At 40.0% G+C, this 23719-nt stretch overlaps 1 pseudogene; it reads right to left on the reverse strand.

Annotated features, from left to right (window-relative positions):
* Positions 1 to 23719, reverse strand: part of LOC122805997 — a 191453-nt pseudogene that overhangs the window by 24325 nt on the left and 143409 nt on the right.

Consider the following 23719-nt stretch of genomic DNA (forward strand, 5'->3'; position numbering starts at 1 on the left):
AGGACAATGGTCAGTTTTTCATTTAGAAATAGCATAGGCAAGAAACAACCTTTTTAATTGTAACCTTTTTCATAAAGAGGATTTATACTAATGCTTAATAAATCTTGTTAGGTTTTAATGCCTAAATAATTTAACTTGCTTTTGCTGATATTGTTAGGATACTATCCGAGTAACTGGAGGGTCTTCTTTTCAGTCCTTTACATTTCCTATGACAAGTCAATTATTATACTTAACATAGTTTAATGAACACAGTGTATACTTTTAGAAAGACTCATACAGGCATTATGGAGAGGTACCAAGCACTTTTGAGGATTTAGCAGTGGTAAAATTATCTTAGTGGCTTTCTTCTTAACTAGGCTGAAGAATGCCTCCTGACTATGTTTAACTTTTGTTGTTCTTTGCCTGTAAATCTACAGTTTTTGGCAGGCATCCTCAGGTTTTTAACCTACCGTCCATACTCATGAGTGGCATCCACCTCCTATGGCACCCATGTGTCCAGCTGCCACCATCCACAGAGGTTTTAGGGAAATAGAGAGCAGAAGTCGATTGCCATGCTTTTCTTTAGTGCCACCCCCCCCACCCCCCCCCCACCCCCACACACACACACACACACACACACCGACATACCTGGAAACACTCTAGATTTGCCAGTCCTACTATAAGTCCTTGGATGTACATGGACAAGACCTGTATTAGTAGAAAACCATGCAAAGTGAGCACAGAATAAATCACAGATATTTGAAATGGAAGATATCTTGCTTTGATGTGACATTGTTACTTCAGTCTGGTATAATACAAAGTTTCTGTTCCCACATAGATGCTGTCTAACATTTCATACTAAATTTATTGTTGGGGTTCAAATATTTTGTGAGTTTTGTTTTCACATCTTGAAACTTGTTTCTGCAGCTAAAGTTTCACAGAGATCATATACCTTTCCCCAGCTTAGTGAAGCATTATAGGTTTTTACCTAAAATTATTGCTTTTATTGACAGCAATCTCTGTTTTTAGATCCCTAGCTCCATTCAATGTTTGGTTATTTTCTATATCAAATATCAGAAAAGCTGGTTGCTGCACACTAGAACTACACTAATCTGTTAACAGCCAGTAGTAAAAACTCAGCTTATAGGTGTGTGTGTGTGTGTGTGTGTGTGTGTGTGTGTGTGTGTGTGTGTGTGTGTGTGTGTGTGTGTGTGTGTGTGTGTGTTTGCTTAGAGTGAATCCCTTGCTTTATATGACTAAAATCCTTTAAAGAAAATGTTACTTTGCTTATGAATTCATCTTTCAGCCATCGTTTTTCTATAGGCAGATGACATAAAATTAATATATTATGAAAGATCAAATATCAAATAATTGGTCAGTTACAGTATAGCAGACAGTTTCATGTAACTTCCCTTTCATCTAAAAAGAAATGAAATACAAAAATCTCAAGTGAAATAAAATAATTTCCTATGTATTTCTTAACTAAGCATGCACCATTAAAGTTAAAAGAAATTGCAAATTGACTCTGTCATATAAATATGTTGTGTGTTTTGGCTTTTCCCGGTTTGGGGTCGCCACAGCGGAACTCCGGTCCGCTAATGATTGGCAGTAGATTTTTACGTGCTGGCATAGCAACCATAAACATATAGCTTAAACACTATTTTTTTTTTTTACATGGGGGGGGGGGGTTCACCTCCTGACGTAGGGGCTCTGTGCCTCATAACTTATATATATTAACACTATGGTCATACAACCATGAAGTAAGGGAAATAACCCAGAGATGTGTTATAGCTAACAAACCTTCTTTAGAACAAAATTTGATACATTTTATCACCAGCAATTTTAAAAAGAAAATCTGGCTGCAGTGAAAGAAAAATGCAAGTTAACTGATGGAATCTTTAGAACTACTGATTTTTTTTCACTAAAAAATTATAAAATTCGCTGTGAGTTGACTCAGACTATTTATTAGTAAAGCAAGCTGTTAATCTCACCTGATAACTTTGTCTTGATAATAGAAAACTTTCCTCATATGTAAGGTCTCACTGTTATCACCAGAAAACTTCTGTCACAACTCAACACCAGAGATAAACTGATATCTCATTGATTGAATAGCTGGAGCTTTACAAGATGATAATAAAGGGTCAAGAGCATTCTGTTGATCACTTTACTTCAAATAAACAGTGGATATAAACTATAGTCTGATATTAAAGAGAAATATTACAAATGCTAGAATACTCCTATTAAAACACCTGCTGTGCCACCCATTTCTCCTTGTAACAATTACAGATAAATGCTTAATGGCAGATTAAAGGCCTTTTGTTGACACAATCTGCTTATTTCTCCTCTATAACCAGTAGCCTATTATCCCAACTTTCAAAGATATCTATCACATGGATTCTTGAATTATTCTATTTCTCATCTTCTCTTATTGTTATGAGGGCTGCTTCACTCATCTGCCAAACTTACTGTGAATGACATAATTCATTTCATATCTTTGTTATCCTTTACCTTTTGATTTTATATTGCACTATCATGTTCTTGTAAATCTCTTTTTGTTAAAAGATTGTAACAACTTGTGGTGATCTCTGAGACAAAAGGAGATAACCCTTTACCCAGATAACATCAGACTAAGTACTACATGCATTTACAGTCATGATGAGGAGAAATAAGAGTGAGTGGTCATTGTCTGTTAACCTATCTTAAAGGGAAGGAGATGGATCCATCTACTGCTGCCTAATCTTTAGCAGTGGGAGAAGTCAAGTGCAGCAGAGCTGCAGAGGTACAGGTCATGGCATGTATACTGGCATACCAAATAGTGTAGAGCACAAAAGCCAGACACCGATGCATGCAAAGAAACATGCATGCATCCCAGGGTAGTGTTCTGCACCCCTTCCCCTAGTATTGTACATGTCAAATCTGTCATGGGTGTAGTTAGTGGCAAATTAAAACCTTCCTCATTTTTGCAGGTGGTGTATGGCAATGAAATGAACTCTGTTCATGGCTGCTTGAATGACCGCTCCTCCTGAAACTAATTGGAGGGGGCTGCTGATCAGTAGGCATAAGGGGAAAAAAATTAAAAAAAAGGTAACCTTATGGACTCTCTTAACTTTTTAGGTACATAAATGTTTATTTCATGCCCCCAGCTCCTTTCTGCAAGTCTATAAATGGTTATCTATTTTATAAGCTGCCTCTACAGCTTGCTCTTCAGTGTACCACTTGCATTACTCATCTCTCCACTGCAGCTCTTCACTGTCTTTTCTAACTTAAGGCCTCCAGAGCAGCAAAAAAATCTACAAATGGGATCTCATCAGCTGCCTCAAGAAAGGGGATAATAGCATCTTGTTTCTTAATGGTGATGCCTTTTCCTTTTGTGTCTTCATATTTTGCCAAGTTTTTTTTGCCAATTCATACTACCTGCATATATTAAGTTATCAGTTATGATATCTCTGGGTCTCGCTTATGCTTTTACTGCTATTATTATACCCCATACAGTTAAATATCTTTCTACTGAGTTTTTATGTACAGAAGGCATTGCATTAGATTTAATGATTTAAACTGCTCCTCTGTCTTTACCATGTTCTTTTTCCTCTTTTTTGCCTTAATAAGAATTCATTAATTAATTTATACACACACATATATATATATATATATATATATATATATATATATATATATATATGGGTTCATGTCAGTACATCGACAAGTTAGACGATCGACATCCACTTCACCGACACATGAAATAATCGAAACCGCAAATCACGGACATTTAACAGGTAAGAGGTTTAAATTTCGCTAATCATGCCTACCACACATGCATAACACTGCCACACTTACTAAAACATGAAACTTACTAAAACAATGGTGTTGGACTACTTACTGTTTTCCCAGTGATAGTTTTCACTGTTTTGTATGTTCGATGTCCTGGTCTGTTCGGTTCATTCGTCTTGGGTATCTGGGCTTCGGTTTTCTGGTAAGTCGATCTACTGAAGTAGATATATATAGATATATATATATATATATATATATATATATATATATATATATACATATATATATATATATTATATATATATATATATATATATATATATATATATATATATATATATATATATGTGTGTGTGTGTGTGTGTTTGTGTGTGTGTGTGTGTGTGTGTGTGTGTGTGTGTGTGTGTGTGTGTGTGTGTGTATATATATATATATATATATATATATATATGTATGTATATTTTATTTTATTTTTTATTTTACATTTGTTAACCGGGCTAGTCCAGCTGGATATATTTCCATTTTCAGTGGAGGCCCGAGGAGAAAAGCTCCAGTAATAACATAGACAAAAAATATAACACTTAAAAATAGCAAGTACAAATTATACAAAGCAAGGATATTATGTATACATAGTAATGAGTATTACTGGGGGGAGAAAAAAATAACAATGATGTCCTATAGACATACAGAATTAGCTAGTCACTGTGCAGTCATGATATCTGAGATAAGATACAGTACCTCTCAGTGGGATTACATTACTAACATAGATAGTTTAATTTACTAGAGATAAATACTCCTTCTAGAGAGTTAAAATAGTAAAGATTGGTATAAGGAGGTAGTACAGAGAATAGCAGTAGAGAGAGCAGAGGAATTATTCATGGTTGCAACAGGGACATGCCCAGTGAGTTTTAAGATGTTTTTTGAGTTTTTGCTTGAAGAGTTACAGGGAGGGTTGTGAAGTTAGATCTGGTGGCAGAAGATTCCAGTTTTTTCCATTGGCATTGGAGAACAGGGAGTTGCCTGCTAGGTTGTTTGATTTGCTTGTACTAGCAAGAAGTTTACTAGAGGAACATAAGGAGTTGAGATTCCTATAGGGGGTAATTAGGTCGGAAAGTATAAGGGTGTTGTTAGGTTGGTAAAATATTTTATGAACAATGATAAGTTGGGATAGTATCAAAGTGTTGTTTAATTCTAACCAGTCTAGTTGTCGTAGGTTCTGACAATGGTGTGTTCTAAAAGGGTTTCCAGTGGCAAATCTGGCTATATTATTACAGGAGTTAGCAAGTTTGACCAGATTATTTTTTTTAGGTTAGTATATATAGGTGAAGCATATAGAAGAGTTGAGATTAAATGGGAGTGGGCAACTGTAGTATGGGATGCTGGGGTTAAGAAGGGTTTTATTCTGTATAAGGAGCACATCTTTCTATTAACTGTTTTAATTGTGTTATTAATATGGTTATCAAAGGTGAGGTTGTTATCAATTGTGATACCTAGCAGTTTGGTGGTAAAGTCTGGGGCTATAATAGTATAATTGTTGGATTTAATTGTAAAGTGTATGCGGGATGACTTAGCGGATGGTGTGTATAGATTAAGAGTTTGGTTTTTTTGACATTCAAAATGAGGCAACGTTTTAAGAACCAAGTCTCTACAGTGCTGAATACTGTTTGGGTTTGGGAGTGTAGTTCAGATGTGGAGTTGGCAGAACAGATGAGTGTAGAATCATCTGCATATTGTATGCATGTAGCTTTAGGGATTACTGAGTAGAGGTCATTGATGAACAGAGAGAAGAGAAGAGGCCCTAGAATAGAGCCCTGAGGGACCCCAAGGGAGACGGGCAAGAGGGAAGATAGCTTGTTTTCCCAGAGAACTGCTTGTTGCCTATTGTTAAGGTAGGATTTGAACCAACAGATAGCCTTGGTGTCTAGAGAGAGGGATTTAAGGGTATTTATGAGTAAGGGGTGGTTTACCATGTCAAAAGCCTTAGATAGGTCAATAAAGAGTGCTAAAGAGAGGCAATTGTTATTACGGTTGCAGTTGATAAAGTTTGTGAAAGAAAGGAGAGCTGTAGTGGTACTATGAAATGGTCTAAAACCATGTTGGCAGTTAGCTAAAATGTTGTGTTTGGTTAAGTGGTTCATTAGCTGATGGTGAATACATTTTTCCATAACCTTTGCTAAGGGAGATAAGAGAGCTATGGGCCTGTAATTGGAAAAATCATTAGAGTTACCACCTTTATGTAAGGGGATTATGTGGAAAATTTTCCAGATGTCTGGGATGATTCCTTCAGTTAGAGTTCTATTGATAAGGATGGAAATAGGGTAGGCAACAGATTTAGCTGCTTTTTGCCGATATTCAGAGGGTAATTGGTCTGCAGAGGGAGTACATGGCTTAAGCTTTTGGATAATTTTCTGTATGTAAGAAGTAGAGATGGGTTGTAGTTGGAAGGATGGAAGAGTACCAGGTAAAGAGAAAGGGAGACTAGAATTGTCTGTGGAAAGTTGATGGGCTAGGGCTTGTATGGTGCCAGTAAAGAAGGAATTAAAGGCATTGGCAGTTTTCTGTGGAGTGTTATTATCAGCTCCTTGTGGAGTTGGTGTGCTAGAGTGGCCAGGGTGAATGAGTGTATTAATCCCTGACCAGAATTTTTGAGGATTGTTATAGTGAGTTTGCTGGAGTTTACAATAGTAGTTCTTTTTATCTGTGAGTATGGTTTTTTTGTGATATTTCTTAGTTTTCTAAAGTTTTCTTGCTCAAGGATAGATCTGGTAGTTCTCCATTTAGCCCAAGATTTATTCCTAAGCAATATCATTTGCCTAGTGTCTTTTGACAGCCAGGAGGCTGTTTTAGACTTCATTCTAATAGACCACTTGGGTGCATGTTTATCTAAGATTGTTAAGAATTTAGAGTTAAAATATTTAACAGCCTCTTCAAGTGGGAGAGAATTTAAAGGGTTCCAGTTGCAGGCATTAAGTTCCATTTGGAAGCATTCAGAGTTAAAGTGTTTATTGGACCGTGAAATCCTATACCTGGGTGAGTTGGGAATGTCTTTCTTTTGTCTTATAATGTAAGTTAAGGAATGGTCACTTACATCATCGGGCAAAGTACCTACTTTATAAGTTTGTTGTTGTCTGTTAATGAGTATCCAATCTAAGATACACTCTTTTTTGTTTGGTTTGTTAATTCTTGTAGTGGTGGTAATAGTTTGACTGAATCCATGAAGATTAATATGTGAGGAAGGGTTGTCAGAATTGACATGCTTCCAGTCTGTATTGAAGTCACCTAATATAATTGTCTCTTGGGGGAGATTAGAGGCTGCCCAGCTGAGAATATCCTCAATTGCGGTGGTGTTATTACCAGGAGGTAGGTAGATGCAGATGATGTTGAGGGATTTACTAGTATTGAGCTGAAGTCTAGAGATAAGGACTTCTGCTTTACTATCTTTGGGGGGGACAAAGGATAATGAGGAAATTTGTAGTCTAGTTTTGTATAGGAGGGCTACACCTCCACCCTTACGTTTTGTCCGGTCAAGTCTAAGTATATTATAGCCTGGGGAAGTTATTTCGATGTCCTTAGTTCCTGGCTTTAACCAAGTTTCTGTAATACAGAAGATATCAAAGGAATGAATGTCAAGAAGGGCATGAAGATGAGCAACTTTATTGTTGATACTACGGATATTGAGATGTCCAATTACTAAGGAGTTGGAGAGACTGGTCAAGATAGGTAGGGTAGAGAGAGTGTTGCTGTGAGATGTTAGTGTAGAAACATAGGTTGGGCCTGGGTTAGGGTGGATGTCACCATCTTTTAAGGTTGGAGCTTTTAGAGTATAGACTGGGTTGTAGATATAGAGAGTTGGGTACTTTAATTTCTTTCCAATGCAGTTATGGAATTTGATGTGTGCAAGGCGATGGTATTTGGCAAGTAGTTAATAAGGAGTTGATGTTATATGTAGTTGAAAGTGTAAAGGGGCAGAAATGTGAATAGCTGTTTGTTTTGGGGAGTACTTGAAATGGAAGTATTTTACCTTTTCAAAGGAGGTGAGTAGATAGGTGTGTGAGGACTGGTAAAAGTGTGACTAGGAGTATTAATTTAACTTGGATAGTTATATTTGTTGTAGGTATATTGTTAGGATGACTTGTACAGATGCAATAAGTTTGCTGGTACACTTTAAAAAGATTGGACAGAGACAAGAGATAGTAGAAAGATAGAGGGTGGAATGCAGAAGGAAGAGTTAGAAGGGGAAAAGAGAGGGAAAGATAGGTAGGGAGAAGGAGATAATCAAGATGAGCTAAGGAGATAGGTAATTGAAGAGGGGCATGGCTAGATGGACTAGACTGGTTGGAGTAGTGGGTAGGGTGAATTGTGTGGAAGGTGTGGTTTAATGAGTATAAGGTTAGAACTACTGGGGGTGGGTGGAAAATGGGGGTAAGGTAGGGGAGCCTCTAACAAAAAGTCAAAATTTTCCTTCCAGACTTTCCACACTATCATAGGTTCATAGGTTCATATGTAGGTACTAGGCTATTAGCCCTAGGGCCTATATAAGCCTAGCCAAAAAGGTACCCTGGCTTTTGCCACCCAAGAAAATTATTTTCCTGTGCCCCTGTCGAGCAGAGCCACATGAGTGATTCCTGGGGTGCATTTCCTATTTCCCATCCAATTATCAAGATTTTTCTTGAAGAGTGCTAATGAGGAGCTCTGTTTGACATAGATAGGTAGTCTGTTCCAGAGTATAGGAAGTCTCTGGGACAGGAATCTATCTCTCCAGCATGTTCTGCATATTGTGGTGACAAGGTTTAGGTCTCTACAGTGTATAGCTAGGAGGGATTGGGATTTCTTTAAGTGGAGCATGTCCAACAGCTCTGGATTTGACATAGCTTTGTATGTTAGGCAGAGACCACCTCTGAGTAAGCGATATGCAATGGAGTAAAGCTGGAGCTTTTTGAGGCGGTCTACATAGGGCATCAGTTTGAGGCCAGTAATCCTCTTTGTGAGGTATTTCTGTGGCCTTTCCAGTTGTTCTAGATGCCTTGTGAGGTACATACTAAAAGGGGTGTTATACTTTATAATGGGTCTAATGAGTGATGAGTAGAGGGGAACAATGACATCTTTTTTTCTGGATGAGAAACATTTTGTGATGAGGTGAGCCACACAGAAAGATTTCCTGACCAGTGTGGTGATGTGATTATCAAAGGAGAGACTACTGTCCATCTGTGTCCCAAGGTCTCTTATCACACTTTCAGCATTAAGAGGACTACCACTTATGTGGTAGTTCATGGGTACAGAGTTTTTACCAAAGGGGATGACAATACACATTTTGGCATTGAGCTTCAGGCCATGGCTTTGACACCATGCATCTGTCTCAGTGAGGCCCTTTTGTAGTATGTCCACATCGTTAGGAGTTTTGATTATGGCTCCTAGTTTGCAGTCATCTGCAAACTGTGTTAGCCAAAGACCTTCTGTGTTAGCCTGTACTTCAGAGAAGTAGATACCAAACAGGAGATGACCCAGGACTGAACCCTGTGGTACTCCACTTGTCACTGGTCTGAAGTCGGATTTGGAGTCTGCTACTTTCACAATGTGGGTTCTGTCCGTGAGTCAGTTGGCAACCCATCTTGTGAAACAGGGATTTATACCTAGTTTAGTGAGTTTATCTATAATTCCAGAGTGGGGGATGATGTTGAAAGCTTTGGTGAGATCTAGATAAGCTGTGTGAACCACCTTACTCTCATCTATGGCTTTGGTGACTGCTTCAAAGAAGTCAATCAGGTTTAGGAGACATGATCTGCATTTTACAAACCTGAACTGGGTAGGGTCCAGAGTTTGAAGATTATAAATGTCTTTGTTTATGAGTTCCATGATGATACGTTCCATGGCCTTGCAGGTCATCTTGCATTAGCACTAAGAAGGAGAGAGAGAGTTTTAATGACTTACACCTTATGTTAACTACCCTTTTATCTTACTTAAGTATATTTTTGTTCCATATCTTTAAATATCCATTGGGATTTTAATTATGCCAGACATATGATCACTTTCTGTGATTTCTCTGAAATCAACATTATCATTTTGTTGTGGGTCCTGTCCCACAAACATTTCCTTAAATTTCATTTTTTAAATGATAATTCTAAGATATTATGGCAAATGAGGACAGATTGGCAAACAAATAGTTTCTACCCTCTATCTTCCTTTGTTCATCTGTTATTTGATGTAACTTTTTGTAGCAAGAAAGCATTCATAGTAGTCAAGTTTCATGACACCAGTGGGAAAATGCCCATGAATGTAAATATTTTATTCTATATGTTAGAATATCTACCTTAGCAGTCTTGGTAAAATGTTAATATTTAGTTAAATTGTAAAGCAGTTCCATGACAAATTTTTACTCATTGTGATTATGTTCCAAAATAGACTTGCATATCTAGCATTCTATAGTATTTACCAGTTTGGTTGGTGATTTCTCCCTTGGAACAGGTTAAGCAATCAAAGCAACACAAGGGTTGTCCTCGACGAGAAACCTTTTGGTATCCAGGTTGACAACTTTCAGTACAGGCAGAATGGGGTATCTATGAAAAACAAGCAAAAATCATTCTGCTTAACAGGGATTTTATATTATCCTATAAGAAGCACTGTTCTTTATTCCACACAGAGAAATTGGAAAATGATGATGTCCTTTGTAGTATCACTCCATATTCTACCTCAGACTCTGCTCAGTGATATATTTTGCTTAGCAATACTAACATTATCCTGAGCAAAACCTACTCTAGTAATCTTAGTGAGAGAAGGAGAGAAGTTATGGTGGTAAAAAAAATGCCTGACAGATTCATCATTATATAGAAATAAAGAATTACAGTTTAATACCCATTATGGAGGGCATTACTGTACTTAGCAAATGTCAGCAATAAAGATTTGTTGGTTTCCAAACAGTTTTAAATGTTTTGAAGCATGTGCTTTGTTATTAACAATCCTCAGGATTCAGCAACCGTCCATGCAGGAATAACTTATTCCTGCACAGAAGGGACCGTTCCTGTGCAGCACAGCAGCACGCCATGCATATGTATGAAGGCACGCTGCCATGCTGTAATACGTACATGGGGATGTGTACGAGCACAGGGAGTGTGTTTGAGAGCAGTGTTCTCACAAGATACATGCCCACTGCACACCAGAATTGCTGTATGGCAATGTAAAAAGAGTGAGATCACTCTTTACACAGAATGTAAACCCCCAACAGGAGAGATCCCCAGAGAATGTCCAGATTCCTGCTGTATAGTGTACAGCTGTGAAATAAATAAGTGGCCACTGCCAAATTAGTGGCATATCATTAAAGAATGAAGTTAGAAAATAATGACAAAACTAAGTTTTAGACATCATACCCTTCAGAAAATGCATGCAAATGCAAAACCTGTTATTCTAACAACTGTCTAAGTTTGTAAGAGCAATATTTAAAAAGTGTCTGTAATGTATTTTTTTTCACATCAGCAGGAAGGTTTAAGTGTAGCTGCGTGGGTGTGCCCATTGCTCATCTATGCGTAGGTCAGCTTAAATGGCCCAAGAAGTTAAATAGCAATAGACAGCCATAACAAACAATGCTGTAATAGTGTAGGGGTTAGAGCATACACTTTGTATTTAATCAGACAGGGTTCTAGACCCACTGCAGCCAATTCTGTTTTGTATGTGAAATCACCACAAATGTAATACTTTAGCATAATTATGTAGTAAGTAACTTATATTTCTCAACCAGAGCAGTGTATTAGGGCCAGATGTGAGGTGTCAGTTTACTGAAGTTGTGAAACTCCCACATAAACACAAGTGTCCCATACATGCAGTCACACAAAATGTAATATGTCAGAAAAGCACATATGGGGATGTTATGGAAGGTCAACATACATATCATAAGCTATGCTAAATGATGAATGAAACCCACCATCATGATAGTCCAAAAAATTAAAGGTAAATAATGCTACGTTATGCTCAGCTAAGCTGAGGCACTGTAAGGATTGCTGAAATGTAAATGCTAAGCAGGAAGTACTGTATCTAAGTAGATGTGCGCACCAATATGCTGTGCTCACACCTGTCCCTTTAAGCACTGCCAACCTTAGCTAAGCAGGTATGCCCATAGCTTAGCTTAGCTCAGCAAATTCAAAACAGTTCAATCACGGCAAAGGGTGGGAAATCGGTCATATTTAAACCCCACAGGTGGAAATACAGCTCATAACTGGTTGCAGCTTCCCACTGTAGGCAGTATGGCAGGAGTTAGAGAGGGCATTTGCTTTTGGGTGCAGACGTGGGGCTTACAGGAGTCCAAGGTCATGGTAGGACTACTGGTAAAAAAAAAAACATGATGTGAGACTGCTGCAGCACCAGTACCAGGGCTCCCAATGTAAAGTGGAAGCCTGGGACTGTCTCACATGTGATTTCACCAGTGTCACTGGTATCCCTCAGACTGGTGAGCAGATCCAGCACCACTATGCCAACTTGAAGCAGAGGAAGAGGGAGCTCTTGGACGAGTGGGTCCAAGAAGCTAGACAGAGGGGTGATGTTCCAAGTGTGTAAGTATTCATAGCAATAACTGTTTACCAAAGTCCAGCCTGTGTATGTGATGGATAGGTATGCCTAAATGTTTCTTTATTTCCATTACAGCTGCAGCTGAGCGGGCTGTGAATCCGGAAGCTCATGCCAGTAGGTTGCAATGGCTGCATCGCAAGGCTGGTGAGTAAAAATCCTGCTTGTAGTAGTCATACCAAATAAATATAAAGGAGTAGAATGTCACCTGGCAGTATAAAAAATGTGTATGGTTTGTACTGAATAAACCAGACAATATGACAGTAATCAATAGTCCCATACAGTTCATATTTAAATAAAACTGTAACTGCCTGGAAATAAAGTTCTAAATCCTAGACTGGTTGTGTTTACACTGGTATTGTATGACTTGACATGTTGCATTCACCAATATCTGATATCTTAATAGTAATGTTGTGTCGACCACTGTAACCCACACTGTGCTACATAAAAAATATATCCAGGAATGTCTGTATAAGAATGTTGTAATTACAAGGTCAGATTGTGCAACCAAGAGAGACTTAGAAAACAGTGAAGGAAAAAAGAACAGTTTCTCAATAGCTCACTAGGTTGAAATACAAATTGTTGCAGTTTTAGCAGACACAGCCATGGTTTGAATCCCCGGAGTAGTAGTAAGCTGTATGCATGATCATACCTCTCAACTGTATAGATTTTCCCAGAATGTACAAATTTTAGGCTCATATTTTTGGCCTGTTCCTCTGTTTTCCTCGCAAATCACTGGGATAATCTCAGGATTGAAGTCACTAAATAATGACATACATTTGAGTTGCAGACTTCAAATCCTTCAGAATATGTATATTAAAACAAATCCTGTTACTCTAGCAACTTTCTAAAGTTTATAAGAGCAATATTTAAAATGTGTGCCTATTTGTACCCTAATTTTGTCAAGCTTTGTCCACATTTGTTGCATTAAGAGTTTGAGAGGTATGTGCACAATGTTAACTAGGAATCTAGGAATATGTGTTGAAACAGTCAGGTAGTGTTGACAAACATTCCACCCACAGGTCCACCAGGTAAAAGAAGTAGAATATAGCTATAATATAGTTGAAGTATACACTGTGTACAAACATACCACTGCCCAAATCAAGGACATAGGGTATTCTAATAATACCTGTAGAGTAATGATTAGAGCAATGATAATTAAAGTTGTGAGTACTGCAAGGATATACAAGTTGTTAATTGACATCTCTCCCCCCCCCACTATATCTGCAACAATAATCTAAACACACAAATCAATGGGTATGTTTTACACCAAACCTACTATTGGGACATATGTCCTATTGTTCAACAAATATTGAAATGTGTTTCTATTAATGTTCCATGTTGAAATACTATAATTGGTGGCCTGCTGCTATCAATGTAACCTGCATGCCATTGTAATGCCCACTGTGGTTCCATATATGCATGTGTTCTGTTTGCTATGCAACTGTTCCAAATCTGTTGTTTTGGGTTAATAGGAATAGCTATGCATGTTATTATAACTAATCCTGGATTGTGTTGATTATTACTAATGCACATATGTTCTAAAAATGCAACACCATAGCACATTTGAGAAGGAAGGTCCCAGCGGACCCAACTCTCCCACCTCATCTGGCCATGGCACCGGGCCATGACCTCCCCATCTGCTGGTCCTGCACCACCTTCAGGTGGAACTGCCTCAGGAGATGGGGCATGCCCGCCCCAGGAGCGGGCATGGACAGTATACCATCATCCGAAGCCAGGTCCAGGGATTAGTGCATAGCGAGCTCCAAAAGGTGTTTGGAGATCTGCTACACCAGCTTGAAGGCCGCAAGACATAATTAGAGGGTTGGCCTGCCCCTCCTGCTCAGCCCCCAGCACAGCCACTTTCGGGGCTGTGAAGGTGCAGTGGTGACTGGCCATGGGTGGCAACCTTAGTCCCACTGTTTCCATTTGGAGACTAATGAGCTTCCAATTTCCAAACACCCCTCCCCGTCCAAGGTGTTTACCCCCACATATGTCATATACTGCCCCTGTATGCTATCTTGTCTGTCTTCCTACCCAACTTACCTCCCCAAATATACCTACTATCCTTTCCCAACATCCCACTCTCAACTTAAAAAAAATAAAAAAGAGCAATCTGTTCCAAAAAAAAAAAAAAAAAAAAAAAAAAAAATCTCATCCCATACATAGCTGTCCATTATGCACACATGTTCACTAGACATATGTAATTTAGTCTAATTGGCTTCACAACACATTATTGTTGTCTTCACCCCTCTCTCAGGGGTTTGAGTGTCAAAATGTACCTCCAAATTCAATATATATGCACAGCTGTTGCTGTAGAAAAAACTGGACAGCTATGGACCTTCCTGACACCCATACTACACATCCCTATCTATCAGTCATATTGTTTTACCCTCTTCATGCCCCCTTTTTCACCACTTCACAATCACCCCTTTTTCTTTTCTTTTTAAGAAATTAGCATGAGGTAAGCAGGAGTAAGCAGTAGTAAGTGTGACTAAGCCTGTTTGTGAGGTACTAAGCGATGCCTACACAGATTAAGCACTTTTAAAGGCTGCCTGTAAGCATATTTAACCAGAAGTTAGCATTGCTTACCACCACGCAAACCCACTTACAACTGCTTAAAAGTGCCTTAATCACTCTGTATCCAACAGCCCTTGTTCTGCCCAGCAACAAAGTTATCAGCCTTTGAAAGTCTTGAATCTAGGACCCTACACGCCACAGCAAGTTACTACTAAGCCATCTGAGCTACAAACTGCTAGGGTGGTTTCTTCAACATATCATGCAGAACAGTCAGTCTACCATAGGGAATATACAATGTGGAAGTACTAAACATTCAAATGATATATAAATACACATACACACACACACACACACACACACACACACACACACACACACACACACACACACACACACACACATATATATATATATATATATATATATATATATATATATATTTAAGTACTTATATATATATATATATATATATAGAGAGAGAGAGAGAGAGAGTGCACAGGCTATCAAACAGGCATCATTCCTACAGTTGCCACCTTTTCAAATGGCCGGATTCTCTGATTCTTTCCTAGAAATGAGAGTTATTGCATTAGAACATATACCCACACTCAATGCAAAGGACATAACACCACAACTTTTGCATAAATATAAATGTTTATTTGTGTACAATTTATGTTGTGTATGACATTTCTTATAGTATGTAGGTGTTGGAAATACAAACTAACTGAATAATGCAGCTATCAAAGTAAACATATAATACAGTAATCTGCAAATATAAGACAATCTGCTGTCTTGGCCAAAGCCTTCAAGTAGTACAACAGTAAAAACTCACACATGCCCTGAAGACAAGAATCAATCAACATTTAAGTACATAATTAGTTCAACAGCCTCCAATTACACTCTGCAGTTAACCCCCTAGGGGTAAAAGTAGCAAGTGTTACAATGTAAATGGATCCTTTACATAATGCTTAACTTCATAGTGTACTATCACACTAACAAACAGAACTGTGTGCAACACAGTAAGCTCTAACCCACCACTATCCCCATGGTGAAATGTATGAAAATGTCCAGTCATATACCTTTATGTTTCCGAATAGTAATATCCCTCACATGTTCTAACAGCCTAGGTTGAAGACTTTTAATACCCCTCGCCATAAAATATCTTACAAGGGCATATAACAGTGTTCTCTATACACTGACCTCTTGACTGTACAGGGTGGCACATGTTTTTCAGCTGTAGCCCTCATATATATGGTCCCTTCCCCACAACATGTGTGGGAGTCCACACCATCACTGGAATGATAACAGGAATGTCATCACTAAATAACGATAGACCATATACCTATCAACATCTTACTGCAGGACATCTGGACAAAATGTAGTATATAAGTGGAGGACAGAGGTCAAAACACAGGGCCACAGTTGAGATATTGCTGTAATACACTGTGAAAGTTGCTGGTGTTACTGGATTCTTTGCAACATACCCTTTCTGAGGAATATGATGTCAGAAACACAAATGGATGTTGCCAAGTACTGATAGCAAGCAACAGAGACAGCACCACTGATTTGTCAAGGACAACACCTGTGTGGGGAACAGACAAAACATAACAGTCAAACCTCTGGCCATCATGTGGATAGCTTCACAGCTGCGAGCTATGCAGACAGACTGCATTTCATGCAAAACTAGCATGCACACACAAACCCTGTAAAACTAGCAGCATTCAATGTATATAACAGTAATACTCACACTTTGTCCCTAGGTCTGGAACCCTATACAAACATGTAGTTGGCCTGTGTCCACAAGTCCTGTTGTAGGAGGTATTCCTACCTGCTGTGCACATGAGCTGACCTTGCAATCTGATAGAGTTGGGGGACCTTTGTAGGGCAGACAGACCACATAGTGCCAAATGAAGAAGGGCCTTGCTAGTATACCCCTTCCAGGAAAAGTGACTGCTGTAGGTCACTAAACATGTGGTTTAACAAACCATTGTGTTAAGGGTGTGCACACGTATGCAACCCACATATTGTATGCATCCCATTCAGCATCTCCACGACTAACACATTTGTTTGATACTGCATTGGATTGCACAGGTCATGTCACATATCAGGCATGTGTAATGTTAACAAATGCAGTATTGTGGGCCTATTGCATATCATGGAAAAGGCTGTCATGTCAACAAGGGTATGTACACTCCTCATATCCACAGTAAACTTTGAAGGTTGTCGGTGTAACTGGATATTATTGCACATACCTGCACTGCTGATGATATCTGCAAATCAAAGGTCAGGCATAAACTACTGACATCAGTTCTCATATCATCCCAGTTATATGTCAGACAAACTCATAGGGGCTGTGAGTAACAGAGCAAGCATAACCGCCAAACATCTACACATTCAACAATGGTCTGTACACATGTGAGGTATGGTGCACAGTACATGTTAGTGTGCTGTACAGGGGCACAGCAATAATGTGTACATAGGCACAGCGTGTTCCAGGCGAAGGGGCATCGCCTACTAACACAACTCATGTATCACAGAGATGTATAATGTTGGTAACAAGGATTATGAATGGTTGCAGTGCTTGTTGTTGAGTGCCATATGTCATGCATGTCAACTGTTGGGTAATGTGAGGTCTGTGTAATTTCTTTGTGCCACCTCACCTGTAAGTGTATGTGTGTGTGTGTGTGTGTGTGTGTGTGTGTGTGTGTGTGTGTGTGTGTGTGTGTGTCTGTGTAGACATAAACCATAACATACAGTTTTTAATTTACATTTCTTGTCTGCCCCTCACAAGTGGCGAGGCAGGTCAGGGTCCCTCCTGCAGGCAAACTGATGTTAGTGTCCATACAGACTCTGGCAATGATGATAGGCATAGGGAGGCACAGGCAGGGTTGTCAGGGGCTGAATCTATGCCATTGGCTGGCATCCCACTTTTATCCACCCCCATCCCTGCACACAGTCACAATGCCCACATATACCCCATCACCAGTGGCCATAGATGAGGGACAGTTGGCAGGTGGTGGCATGGGAAAGAAAAGAGTGGTGATTTTGGCAAGTATGTCTGTACACAGCAGCCATAGCCAGATGATCAGTGAGGTCCCACAGAGGCAGATGCACAGGGGTGCTCATAGGAGGGCTGCTGGCCATCATGCCCCTGGCAGAAGTGCCACAGCAGGTGTCACCAGACACATGTTTCAGGCCATCATGGAAGCACAGGCACATATGGAACATTACACCAGAGATAGTCCGAGGCTACAGAGGGCTACACTTCCTGCTGTATGTGACTACATCCATGATCATGCAGATGCCCACCATTATTTTGCAGTGGTCATGGATAGATGGTTGGGTGAGATGGTGGGAATCCTCGACCATGTGCTATCTGTGGCAGAGCATGTGGTGGGATTAGGGCATTGGCCACGTGGACGTGAGTCAGCAACACCAACAGGTGGGGGTCTATGTGGACGTGCAACATCTCACGGACGCTCCCATAGTGGCAGCACCAGCACCAGCACTGCAAGTGGGGTGCTGTCCACACCATAAGGCAACAGGCCATGTGCACATGGTCCTGGGCACAGGCACAGTTCTCATGTCCGTGCCAGACACGGTGAACTGTACACCCTGCCATGTATGGTCCGCAGCTGTCCAACATACCCCTGTATAGGGCAGCCACATGGCAGAACTGTGTGGATACATACAGATACACGCACACACACACACACACACACACACACACACACACACACACACACACACATACATACACGCACACATGCACACACACACACACACACACACACACACACACACACACACACACACACACACACACACACACACACATCATCATCATCATCAACACAGCTAGGGCACCTCCATACCTACACACTCTTCACATCTGCACAGGCCATTTAATAAAGATCCCTCTGCCTCACACACACATGATGTTAACCAAATAGCTCAGCCTAGGCCTCTGTCAATCCTACACCACACCCTGTCCATATGATGATACCTGTGCCACATCCCTGTCATCCATGCCATCGATGCAGGGACATGCTAACATGGTTCTGATGCACAGGGCGAATGTACTAAAGTTTAGCAAAGTACTGCTGTTTAATGTGGTGTCATCTGGAATGTCTAATGCTTACATGTCAGGGTGTGTAGCTGTTCAGCCATGATGCATTATAGCTGTTATTAACACTGACTGGTTGTGGTCTTCATAATGTATTCTGTTTGTATTCTAGGTGTCTGTTTGTCAGGAGGATGTTGGTCTGCTGTCCTTTCTTACAAGGGGTATGGCACCGTGGTAACACATTGACTGTTTCATATTCCGGGTACAGCTGAACACAGGTAACAGGTCTGTATAACAGTTACTGCATGTGCCACATGGCTGATAGGTCTGAGGGGTGTATACAGATGAGTACATGATGGCAGATGTAAGCAGATCTTCAACAGTGGACAATGGTAAGTGTACTGGGTTGCACACACCAAATGTTTGTGAATAACACACACACACAGGCTTTTGTGTTGATGCGATACACAGAGAATACTGTTCTCATGGATGTACTTCATTTTGCAGAGAACTCATTTTGGCCTATGTAAGTCCACCAAGACCAAATTGCCAAAACATCACATCAGTAAATAATCAGTCCTCCAGATTTAATGTCAGTGAAAATGGTACTGGCAGGGTATATGTCCTTTTCCCTAATGTAGTGCAATCCTGGAGGTAGTATACATAGATGTACTGGTGTGGGGGCCACAGCCCCCCACTTCGGAGGGTGTTGGGTGGCGTAGAACCATACATAGTGTGATTAACAACTACTTAACTGCTTAACATGAACTGTACAGTATAACAGCACAGTAAGCAGGGGAATACAAACAAGAATAACCCCAATGTGGGTGACTGTGCCCACAACAACCACACCCAACTATGTATACCAACTCCAGTATTAACATACAGCTGTACAGTGGGGAAGAGGGCATTTATACATCCACTACAAGTCTTGATGGAATGCATTCCCTCAAGATGATTGCTTTGAAATGTTACCTTTTGCTAGTTAGTTCTCAGACAAATGATCTCCTGAAAAATATATTTTTTGCAAACTGAAGTAGATCCCTTTCACATACACACACACTTAACTTGGCAACACTGAGATTAGAACCCTACCTAGGTAAGTATTGCTACTAATGTGTTTGACTTCAATTGCACATAACACAGAGCTTGTAGGGTGAGGTGTCCCCAGCGTCATGTAAAGTAAACAACAGCACCAGGCCTTGTACAGTCTGGTAATGGGGAATGTACTGGGTGTTAGTGGACAATTCATAGTATAACATACTGTCATATACACATTGACAAACACGTACAGTCATAGACACATTTGACAGACCTGGGTTTAGCAGTGCTGACTACCTTGTCAGTGAGTCCATACTGTTACAGAGTTCTTGCACACAGCACATGTATCATTGGGCTGAAAACTGTCATCAGTTACCTGTATGGTTGATGGTGAGAGTGGTCATCATACAGTGGACCTTGTGACATGTACTGGGGGTACCATAGTGTAAAGACAGTATACCCAGCACCCCCACCCCACATTGGATATTGTACCCACTGAAATCCATGATAATGCTCCGACATACCCACAACCACATTTTACCAGGACTGCAATACAAACCCTTGTCTATCTAATTATTGCTACTACAGGGATATGCATTTATTGCACACACCACAGGAATAGTAGGGTGAGGGGTTTGTCATGGCTGTCCTAATGTCAGCAATATTACCATCCCTTATAAAATATGGCATGGTTTAGTGTATTTGGAGAATGTGGCCTCAGAATGCTGTCTCCTACTAATATGCACACACACACAATTGCACAAACACACACACACACACGCACACACGCACACACACACACACACACACACACACACACACACACACACACACACACACACACACATTTGCCAGGATTCAGAGGGTTACCCATGCCTATCTACCCATTTGTAGAACAGTGTTATGCTGGTATTGCAAGCCTCATGTAGCACATAGGGTGAAGAGTGTCACAAGGTACATCCAACATGAATTACAGCAGCAGCCCTTTCTATTTATAGTGATGGGGGGTGTAATGGGTGAGAAGGCCCTCAGAGTATTTTCAACTACAAGTTTACAAGCACACAAACACTGTTATACTCAGTAATGCACACAGTCACATTTGTCAGGACTCAGGACCGTAGGTGCAGGTGTTCCTAGGTGTGTACCAGGCTAATTCCATGGAGAGATGAGATGAGTAGGGCATGTGAGTATACTGGTATCATGCCAACTGACATTTGTCAGCAGGCCAGCTATCAAGTAATGCCACTTGAGTGATCCCAGGGTGACAATTACATTCAACATTCACTTATCTGGCGTTCTCTTGAAGAGGGCCAGTGAGGTGCTCCAACTGACATGTATGCAACATTTTTTGCATAACATGGCCAGTGTCTGGATTAGAAACCTGTACACAAACATGTTCTGCTGACTGTGGTAGTCTTGTTGAGGTATCCATGGCATGTGCTGCATACAGAGTGGGGTTTCCTAGCTGTGGCATTCATAAAACAGCTGGGCAGACATGTCAGTGTCAGTTAATCAGAGATTGCCTGTAAGCAGCCAAGATGAATATCTGACATCTGCACATCTGTACAGAGGACATACAGAAAGTAGGTAACCAACAGGTTATGCATTAGGATGAATGTTGTGAAGGATGGCTGTCTGAAATAGATAGGTATGTCATTACTCCATGACAGCAGTCCTCAATGACATGTCCTAAAAACATAGTAGTCTACAGTTAATATCAACATATCAGATCATTATCCAATAGGAGATACATAAAAACATATAGCTCAAACAAAAAGAACATGATAGTCAGTACTCAGAGCCCAGCTTTGCATGCAGAGGTGTATGGTTCCACTACTACAACCTGCAATCAACTCTTACTTGGAAAGGTACTGTTAAAAGTAGTCACATAATGAGATAATGCATGCACGTGTGACTGCATATGACCTGGGATACTACCCAATTATGTAATACATACAAAGAGAAGTGATTCTGGTACCACCCATGTATACTCAGGTGTCCCATACAGTATACTCACACCCCTAACACATGTTATGTACATGGAATTAAATACACTTATTAAATATGTCATTAACCTGCTAGTTGATCAGACTGGAATAGGAACACTGGCATTGCTTAAATGTAAATGTTATCTGGATTTGTGCACTGGTAAGCAAAGCCTACATGGTGTAAGTGCATATCCATTTAACCGTACGTTAGCAGTACTTACCATTGCACAAACCCATGCAAACCTGCTTAAAGCTGCTTTAAGGTGCCTTAACCACCCTGTCTCCATCAGTTCTTGTTCTGCCCAGCAGCAAAATGAATAGCCCATGCAGGTCTTGAACCTTGTACACTATAGTCATAGCACATAACCCCCAAGCCATAAGATATGCAATAATGTCTGTTATTTTTCAAACTTATCACCCAGTACATGTACTGAATAGCAGTGAACAACTGCTTTGACTACTACAATTGTTCGCTACTTGTTAGTGGAAATAGTGTGGTATCAGTTATGTGTTCATATCTAAATATACACATAGATAAATATGGTGAGATACAACTGAGAAGGAATATACAATACTCATGTTCACACATTAAATGGATGTGTGTGTGTGTGTGTGTGTGTGTGTGTGTGTGTGTGTGTGTGTGTGTGTGTGTGTGTGTGTGTGTGTGTATATATATATATATATATATATATATATATATATATATATATGTGTATAACATATGCCCATAACATGCAGTGGAGTCATACCTCAGCACCAGAACTCTCAACCTCTTAGTGCAAGGGAACGTACTGTACATATTGCAGTTATAAATGTAGAATGTTGCTACAGTAACAGGGGTTGCGTCAACATACATGTTGTGAAGGAAGGCTCTCCTGAACCTAACATGTATGCCATCAGTTAATGACAGAAATCATAAACTCATCATAGTGAAGTACCACACAAATCACAGTAATGATCCTGTGGAATATAGCAGATACATGAGCAATAAACGTGGACAGTCTGAAACAATCTGGTTAGAAGAGAGGTATACACAGAACACCTTAGTGCAAAAAATGTGGACCAAGCCTGACAAAGGGGATGTTTAAAACCATGAAAATGGGGATATATTACAAATACTTGAGTAGATAGCATTCACACCCTCCTGTCTGTCCTAACATAGATTAACTGGAGGAGCACAGGTCACAAGACAACATACTTCCCACTAGTCAGTGGCATACATCTTCACAGCATCCGACTGCTTTGTCAGTAATGCACAACACATATGGTGGCCAGGCAACAGTACATCTGACAAATATCTGGACATAACATCACACTAGGGTATATACACTGAGCTGCTAGGCATGTCAACAAGCACTGTCTAAACTATAGGCAGACTGCCAAAACACTATCCCTACTTTCCTATGGGGAAATACACAAGTAATTGCAAATATAGCAGGCACTACAGGAATACAACAGCACAGCATACCAGACACCAGTGTGAAAGTGCATACCCACAACCAGTCTCAACACAGTCACATAATGGTAAGCCTAATTATTAGTACAGTATATGGACTGTGTGAACAAAACCCATTACTATATTTCCCACTCACACAATAACCCTACATATACTGGCCCAATTCACAATGTAGTCTGATGCCTGACTGTGGTATGGGACATATCTCATTCTGATCTACAAACATATAAGCTGATAGGGTTCCAGAAACTGGAGCAGCATGCAACATCAGGCACAATAGGACCAAGAACACTGGCATCTACTCCAGTCTGTACACAAGCCAAATATATTCACAATGAACTGTTATACTATACT

The sequence above is a fragment of the Protopterus annectens genome, chromosome 7.part0 (assembly GCF_019279795.1).
Source record: "Protopterus annectens isolate FY-2018-M chromosome 7.part0, PAN1.0, whole genome shotgun sequence".
Lineage (NCBI taxonomy): Eukaryota > Metazoa > Chordata > Ceratodontiformes > Protopteridae > Protopterus > Protopterus annectens.